The following is a 9752-nucleotide window of genomic DNA, read 5'->3' on the forward strand; positions in this document are numbered from 1 at the left end:
CATACATACATATGCAGACACAGAGCTATCCAATACGGATATTTATTACAGTATCTATTCTGTACTGTCAAGACACAAATATAGTTCCACCTGTAGTATATTTTTAACAACAATTCAAAATTTTATCTGACCTACTTATATGAGCCTTGTCCCTGCATTCCATTACCAGACTGCCTGAAGACTTCAGACTACATGTATTCCAAAAGTTGTCATTTTTATTCTACATACCAAGGAGAAGGAGAAACAGGGTTATTTGTTGAATAGTACCTTTTATTTTGGGGATGCCTGATGCTATTACTACAGCAGACTGGTCTGTCCTGGTCTGAGTCGCAATTTCCAACTATGTGCCAATGTCCTTGTTGGTTGTTTCTTGCCTGTTGTGTTGCATCCTTGGGAAGCATGATTATAGGTGTCTTGCTTCACAGTTGCAAACTTGGGCATTGTCTTTCAAAGCACTAGTACTTTGCAGGGCTTCTGGGTGCCCAGTACCTGGGACCTGACCTTGATCAAAAATTCCTGACACTCTTCTCAGCCAAGGTTTCCAGCACAAATTCCCCTGCCTTCCTAAAAAGTCTTATTTTGGATATTCTCTCTCTCTCTCTCTGTGTGTGTGTGTATATGTGTATGTGTGTGTATACACACATATATATGCTATCTTCTTAGGAAATAAGCTCTGTATACCAAGGATGTGAGACACTATTTTTTAATCCACTGTGGCAGAAAAAAGGCCTATTTTTCTGCACTTATAAAGCTAAGTGGGCCACACCGTTAACTTTTCACAGGTTTTTAAAGTATAATCACCAAAAATTTTTAATTAAAAAATTTAACTCTATACTTAATGTATACTTCAAGATAACTAAAAGAAGAGATTTTAAATGTTCTCACCACAAATAAGATACAAATATTTGAGATGATGGATATGCTAAGTAGCCATATTTGGTCATCCCACAATGTATACATGTATGTAAACATCACATCAATATGTACAATTATTTGTCAATTAAAAATAAAACTTTAAAAAATGTAATTTAAAAAATTTATTATTTTATTTTTTCATAATAAAAGTTAAAAAAATAAAAAAGTAGGCTGGGTGCAGTGGCTCACACCTGTAATCCCAGCACTTTGGGAGGTTGAGGTGGGCGGATCACAATGTCAAGAGATCAAGACCATCCTGGCCAACATGGTGAAACCCTGTCTGTACTAAAAATACAAAAATTAGCTGGGCGTGGTGGCGCGTGCCTGTCATCCTGGGCACTCAGGAGGCTGAGGCAGGAGAGTCGCTTAAATCCGGGAGGCGGAGGTTGCAGTGAGCCGAGATCGCGTCACTGCACTCCAGCCTGGCGACAGAGCGAGACTCAGTTAAGAATAAAAATGTAAAATGTTTATTGAGTGAAAAGAAAAAAAACAGAAATATTATATTTCATTAGTATTGAAAAACAAATGTGGGCATTTTGACACTCAATTACTGAGTTTATTTTTGGAAGTTGGTTGCTGTTGCATATTACAGATAATCCTGAATAAGTTGAGGAGTTAGGAAGGACTACATTCATCCAAAGTGTCCTGGATTATCAGTTAATTTCACATAAAAATATGCCTTCAGTGCTATGAATCCAAACCTAGTATATATATATAGTGGTCTGGACTGGAAAGCAATCATACCAGTAAGTGGGGGAAAATAAGATGTCCATATTCACTTAAGTATTTCATCTGTTTTGTAAAGATCCTCAGAGGTATTTATGTTTGCGGTCTCTTTTTCCTCTTTAATAAGCCACTTTAAAAAATTGGCTAATGCTACTTTTCATTCAACTTAAAAGCATAATAGAGATTAGCAAACAGTGAAATTGAGGTGATTTTTATGCTTGGGATGATTTAAAAATCATTATACTAGAGGAGTAGCTTAGTATTGCCTGGCTTATGATCAATGTTACCATGCAATAAAAATTCTGAAATTTCTGTATTATCCTTAGCGTTATGGGTTCAACACATAAGGGAATGCAAATATTCAAATTACAAGCAATATAACTTCAAAGCTCAATCAAACATCTGTGTCTTTCCTTTGGTAAAACTTGGTGATGAGAAAGAGACAAAACTTTGGTTTTATAAATATCCTTGACTATCTTCACAATGGAATAATCCCCAAAAAGCAAAACAAGCATTTATGCTATATTATTGATATCATATAGAAATTCTATGACCTGCTGGATGAGCATCTTACACACACATAATCACACACACGCGCGCGCGCGCGCGCGAGTACCACTTTGGGGATAATATGTCCTACTCATTTGTATTTTGGAATTTTTATTTTTTGGTCATTGTCTTTTTCAGCAGAATTTTTTTTAACATTAGCTGCAACTATCACCCCTTTTTAGATCACTCTGATCATAGATTTCACTGGGGGCAGGGTAGGATATAAGAAGAACAACAACAATAGTATTTTAAAGTGAGAATTTAGTATAACACAAAGAGTCTTAACTAGGGCAGAGGCATCAGATTAGGAGGCTCTGCCATTAGAAAGCAAATTTGAAAATAAATGCAAGAGAAAGACCGTAACACCTGAGACAAATCAAAATGAGCCATATGTAAAAGCAGTCCTCATTTCTCCTTTATCATTAGGTTAGTTCTTAAAACTATGTATAGAGAGAGTCTGAATTCAAGTTCCATTCAAGTGTTCGCTCTATATCTATTAAATATCTAAAACGTCTGAAGCAAGGGAGTAGTGGGTGTAGGAAATAAAGAGTTACTTTTATGAAGTAGACAGTCTTGTTGGACAGACAAGACGTTAAACACACGTAACTCACTATGCATTGAAACTATGTGGAAGGTAGCAGATGGTTAGGTGCCAAAACGAATATTACAAAGTGAACAGTAAAGGAGATGAGTGAGAGGAGTTACACATGTAGATAAGAGAAGACAACAGAATTAGAACAAGATTTTGTAAAATGTGATTCAGAATTAGGCATATGATTAGTGCAGGTCTTTCTAAGTGGCAAGTCCAGCAAAGCCATGGTATTAAGACAGTAACAGTATCCAGGGCACAATATACTTTTGGCTAATATTAAAGAATGAGGCATGTTTGGGAGTGTCAGAAATAAGACAAAACAGAAATACTTATCATTTATTGAGCATTACTATATATCAGACATTTTACATATTGTCTTAGTAACATCCTGGTTTAAATATTATCATCACCATTTTATAGAAAGAAAAACACAAAAACAGACAGAGAGAAATTTGAGTCAGACTGAAGAGACTCTCAGAAAAGCAATAATGCTATATATTCTGTGTGTCTAAGTGAGAGACAATCTGCAGCAGGAAATCCAGAAAGCTAAGAATTGGGAAGTAGGGATAATATACACTTTATGAATTAAATTTCATTTTTCATAGACCACTGACCTTTTTTTAAAAAAATTAATCTGTAAAGTGACTTAAAGAATGTCAGTCCAAGAAAATTCTCAGCTTCAGTGGAATAAATTCACAGTATTAACACTGAATGATGAGAAAGCAAAATTGCTTCTCTTTGAGGTAATGACAGATCTCATCTGATACAATTTTTAAAAGAATTCATCTATCATGAAGATGCAGAATTCCGCTATACACATTCTGCTATCATTAACTAAATAGGTATTTTACCCATAAAAAGTCACTTAATTATCCTCAGGGATAAAATGAGAGAAGTACAGAGGACAGAAGAACAGCTTGACAAACCTTACAGAAGATAAGAAAACTTAGCTGTTCTTTTCTTGTTTGCTCTAAGTTTCAGAGCTCCTGCATCCATCAATTTTCTCCTTCCCTCCCTTCCTCCCGTCCATCCATCTCTCTGTCCGTCCATCCTTCTGTCCTTCTTTTTTTTCCCTTTATTATGATTTGGATACTGATAAGTATATCATAGAAAGTATGAGAACAAAATAATCATTCACTTATTAAAAGTATAAAACCTAGTAAGGATCTGAAGCAGATGAAGGTGGATCTTAATCTGAAGAACATGTAATTCATACCTGAGGTTTTAATTTTTTCAGTGTATTAGTGAGCAAATGCAAACATTGGGAACAGGGTAGTTTACTTGGCTGTTTTAGCAACTAGGGCAAAGAAATATAAATAACTTTTCTAAAATTTGAATAAGTGATGTAGGATCTGTGGTTTTAGGGCACTGTCTTTGAAATCTGACAATTCTCACTTACCAGTATGTTGAAGAGATGATTCATGATGTTACATAAGGACATAAGGTGGAAGAAATTGACAATCTCACACCAGTACATAGATCTTAGAAAAAAGTAGGTAGTAGGATGTCAAACTCAAATGAAAAGATTTCATCTGGATCATCAACTTCTTTATATAAGTTGTCTGTCGTTTGACAGCTGTCAGCAGCATCTTTTGGTAGCTATTCAAATATTTTTAATGTAAAGGCAAAAAGTTTTCTTTCTCGGTTATACTCTTTTTAATTTGTAAAATATATAGTCCGTTTCTAAAAATGTCTGTAATATATCAAGGAATACAGGAAAAATAATATTTAGAATATAGAATACAAATTTCTGATTTGTCAGCATATCTCCAGAATAATATTGGTAATATGAGATTAATTGAGCAATTTTTATTTTAAATGTGCAACATGTTTAGGTTGAGGAGTAATAAACTGTAGAATTTGTGAGTTTAAAGGGTTGAATGTAGGGGAGTAGAAAACTTCCACTTCTGATTAAGTTCAATAGGGATCAGATATTCTCTCTCACCTACATCAATTTTTTAAAAATAAAAATATTTAAAATAGTAAGTTTCAGGACACTGGCTATCAGACAAACAAGAACTGTGATCTTTGGGAGCTGGTAAGCAATTAGTGGAGCCCTGGAGTTACCCCAGCTTACTTCTCTGAGAGAGTTTTCAGTCCATGGTACAGGGAGAGCAAACTCAAACAGAGCTTCCTGGACTGCCTAAGTTGAGAAGATAGAGATGAGAATCCAGAGAGATTCAGGCAGCTGGAGTTCATGGAATAGGAGACCGAAATGGAGACAGTTGCTGAGAGACCGAACTTTGGAGATCTCTAGAGGGTTTCCCCTAAGTACTCAGCTGAGTACCATGGGAGAAAGCTACCCAAGTTGCAAGAAAGTATTAATGAGAACAGCGTCTGGTGCTTACCTAGGGCTCTGAGCCACGGCTTTCCTATCAGCTACATTGGAGAACAATGTAATTCGGGAGCACTGGACAGAAGAAGAATCTAGACTTACTAGTAGGGAATAATTAAACTATGGTTGTTCTGTTACAGCTTAATCTCTCAATCAAGAACAAAATGGATCAAACAATGTTTAGATAATTTAACTACATACTAGAACAAAGCTCAAAAATATATATGGGAATGGAAAAATATATAGCACCCAACAAAGCAAAATTCAAAATATCTTGTGATATTTCTGTGTGTATGGGGGGGAAGGGGGGGTGTGATCAAAGCTTATCAGCCATAAAACAAGTCTTATCAAATTTAAAAAATTCAAGTCATATGAAGAATGTTCTCTGACCACAATGGAATAAGCTGCAAACTAAGTTTTAAAAAGATATTTGGAGTAATCTCAAAATATTTGGAAACTGAATATCATATATATAATCCATGAATTAAGAAATAAATTAAATGAGAATTTAGAATATAATTTGAATTGAATTAAAAGAAAAACACAACATTAAAATTTGCAGGATGCTGCTAAATAGTTCTTAGAAAGGAATTTATAGGATAAACCACCTATATTAAAAAAAATTTCAAGTCTCAAATAATCTTGCTACCAACATTAAGAAACTAGAAGGAAAAGAAATAAACCCCAAAGGGGAAAAACTTAGTGTAGAAAATAGTAAAATAGAAACAGAAAAACAATATAAAAATTAATGATATCAAAAGCTGTTTATTTGAAATCAACAAAATTGGAAAACTTCTTGCCGGATTGATTAGAAAGAAAAAAGAGAAGATAAAAATGACCAGTTTCAGAAATGGGAGATACAACGTGACAGATTCAGAAATACTAAATGTATAATAAACATTATGAACACTTTTATGCCTATTAAATGGAAAACTTAGCTAAAACTGACTTATTCCTTGAAAGATGCAAACTAGAAAAGCTCAATCCAGAAAGAAGAAACCAGAATAAACTTAAGTGTATTAAAGGAATTGAATTTGTTCTTCCTACAAGACTCCAGGCCCATTTGTTTCACTAGTGAATTCTACCAAACATTTAAGAAAGAAGCTATATACATTTATACAGACTTTTCCAGAAAATTAAGGATGAGGAAATACTTCCTAAGTATCTTCCTGAGGTCTGAATAACTTTACATACACACAAAACCACACAGACCAACAGCCTTCCTGTATAAAGACACAAAGATTTTTAACTAGAATTTTTAGCAAATCATATCCAAACATATGGATATGCATAATATGATATGATCAAGTGAGGGTTATCACAGGAATACAAACTTGGTTTAACATTCAAAAATCAACCAATTTAATTCACCCAATTATTAATAACAAAATTTTAAAAGACCTTATGATCACCTGAAGTCATGCAAAAAAACCCACAGAAAACGCTGTGCATTTCTCATAAAAATGCACAGCCAACTAGGAATATAAAGGAACTTCCTTCATCTGATAAATTGCATCTCTGCAAAATTTACAGATATTAAATTTAATATTAGATAAAACAATGTATGTTATTTCCCTAATATTGAGAACAAGACAAGAATATATAGAGTCTACTGGAGGCTCTAAACCAGAGGAATAAAGCAAGAAAAATAAGAAAACTTCAGGATGGAAAGGAAGGAATAATATGCCTTTAACTACAGATAGCATTGTCATTTATGAACAACATTCCAAGGAATCTACAAAAAAAAAAGCTATTACAACTAATAGGTGAATTTTACAAGGTTGTGTGATACAAATTAAAAAGCAAAAAGCAAATATATTTCTAAATATCGGAAGTTGAAATATTTAAAACCAATCTTTTTTTTATTTTTTTTTTCCGAGACAGAGTCTCACCCTGTCGCCCAGGCTGGAGTGCAGTGGTGCGATCTTGGCTCACTGCAAGCTCTACCTCCCGGATTCTCACCTTTTTCCTGCCTCAGCCTCCCGAGTGGCTGGGATTACAGGCACCCACCACCACGCCCAGCTAATTTTTGTAATTTTAGTAGAGACAGGGTTTCACCATATTAGCCAGGATGATCTCGATCTCCTGACCTCATGATCCGCCCACCTTGGCCTCCTAGAATGCTGGGATTACAGGCATGAGCCACCGAACCTGGCCAACCAATACCTTTTAAATTAGCATCAAAATTAAGAAATATTTAAGGGTAAGTATCACAAAAGCCATGAAAAACTTATTCAATGAAAACTACAACATTTTGGGAAGATAAATTAAAGAAGGCTTAAATACATCTTATTCAAGAGTTGCAAGATAATATAGTTACAATGCCATTTCTCCTCAGATAAATCCACAGATTCTTTGAGATCCCCATCAAAATATCAGCAGTTAATTTTTTTACAAAAATTAACCAACTGGTTTAAAATTTACATGGAAATGCAAAGTACCTAAAATAGCCAAAACGTCATTAAAAAAGAATAAATTTAGTTGATTTAGCCAAGTCTACTTGATTTCAAGATTTACTGTAAAGCTACAATAATTGAGAAAGTTTAACATTAGCATAAAGAAAAGCATATAAATCAATGGAAAAAATAGATTCCAGAAATAGTATCAAACATATGTAGACATATTCCCTTTTTATATAAAGGGCAAAGGCACTTCAGTGGGGAAAGACAGTATTTTCACCAAAATGGTGCTAGAATAATTGGATGTTCATACACATATGCACACAAAATTGACTTTGATACATAGCTCACACCATATATAAAAATTAATTCAGTATGATGCATAAACCTAAACATAAATTCTAAAATTGTGAAACATTTGAAGTAAAACATAGGTGAAAATTTTTGTGATGTAGGCTAAGATTTCTTAGATCCAACATCAAAAGTAATATCCATGAAAATAAATGAATGAGATTTCATTAAAATTTAAGACTTCTTGTTATTCAGAACATTCATATGAGAATAAAAAGACAAGCCATAGAGTGATAGAAAAATTTATCAAAGCACGTATCTGATGAAAGACTTATATCAATAACATATTAGAAATTTTCAAAACTTAATAGCAATAGAAATACAAAAATGGACAAAAAAATTGAGCAGACAGCAAACTAAATGATATATGAATGACAAGCACATGAAACGATGCTCAACATAATCAGTCGTTAGGGAAATGCAAATTAAAACTACAATGAGAAACTATTACATACTATTAGAATAGCTAAAATAAAAACACCGAACTATTAACTGTTGGTAAGGATGGGGAAGAGGTGAAATTTTATACACATCTGTGTGAACTTAAAATGGTATAAATACTTTGGAAAAAATTGGCAGTTTCTTAAAATGTTAAACGTACAACTACTCTGTGATCCAAGATTCCATTCCTAGAAATCTATTGCAAGAAAAGAAAGCATAGTCCAGATAAAGATTTGAATAGAGACGTTTATTTGCCTTAATCATAATAACCAAAAATTTGAAAAAAACCCTATGTCTATAAATAAATAAATGAATAAACAAATTGTGAGAGATCTGTGCAGTAGAATACTACTCAAGAACACATAGGAACAAACTACTGATTCACTCAACAGCATGTCTGAATATCAAAATTATTATGCTCAGTGAAAGAAGCCAACCCAGCCCCGCAAAAAAAGAAAAAGAAGAAAAGGCTACATAGTGTGTGATTCCATTTCTATAAAACTCTTAAATAAAGTCAAACTCATCTATAGTGATAAAAAGCAGACCAGTTGCCTGGGGATGCAGGGAGGTTGGACTACATTGTGTTCATGGTAAAAGCTTATCAAATTGTGCACTTCACATACATGTGGTTTGTTGTACTCCAATTACACCTCGATAAATCAGGTAAAATAGAACATTGGCAATTTCGTGTGTTAAATCTGTGCAAGCCATTCAATATATTCACAGAAATACCTTGAAGAAATAGGGCAGGATGTATATTTAGGATATTGCTTTTAAATCATTTTGTTAAATTTGTCTTCATTCAGTTGTTCCACATGTTACTGAGTGTCTGCCATGTGTCAGGAATTCCACTGTGAAGGCTTTTTTGCATTGTTAATAGTTTTTCCTTAATGTAAGTCTATTTTTTAAAAGCTTAGTATGCCACTAGAAGCCCAATTGCAACCATTATGCATGTAATACCCATGTAACAAACAAGCACATGTACCCTCTGGATCTAAAATTAAAAAAAAGAAACTTAGCATGCAAAAAAAACTTTTACTTAATTTAGCATTTCAGTTAACTGTAAAGTAGCCAGTCAAAAAATATTTGCTTATTTATTTTTTCAGGTTTTTTTTTTTTTTATTATACTTTAAGTTCTAGGGTACATGTGCACGTGTAGGTTTGTTACATATGTATATATGAGCCATGTTGGTGTACTGCACCCATTAACTCATCATTTACATTAGGTATATCTCCTAATGCTATTCTTCCCCCCTTCCCCCTCCCCACAATAAGACCCGGTGTGTGATGTCCCCCTTCCTGTGTCCAAGTGATCTCATTGTTCAATTCCCACCTATGAGTGAGAAGACGCAGTATTTGGTTTTCTGTTCTTGTGATAGTTTGCTGAGAATGATGGTTTCCAGCTGCATCCATGTCCCTACAAAGGACATGAACTCATCCTTTT

The sequence above is a fragment of the Colobus angolensis genome, unplaced genomic scaffold (genome assembly GCF_000951035.1).
Source record: "Colobus angolensis palliatus isolate OR3802 unplaced genomic scaffold, Cang.pa_1.0 Scaffold27, whole genome shotgun sequence".
Classification (NCBI taxonomy): domain Eukaryota; kingdom Metazoa; phylum Chordata; class Mammalia; order Primates; family Cercopithecidae; genus Colobus; species Colobus angolensis.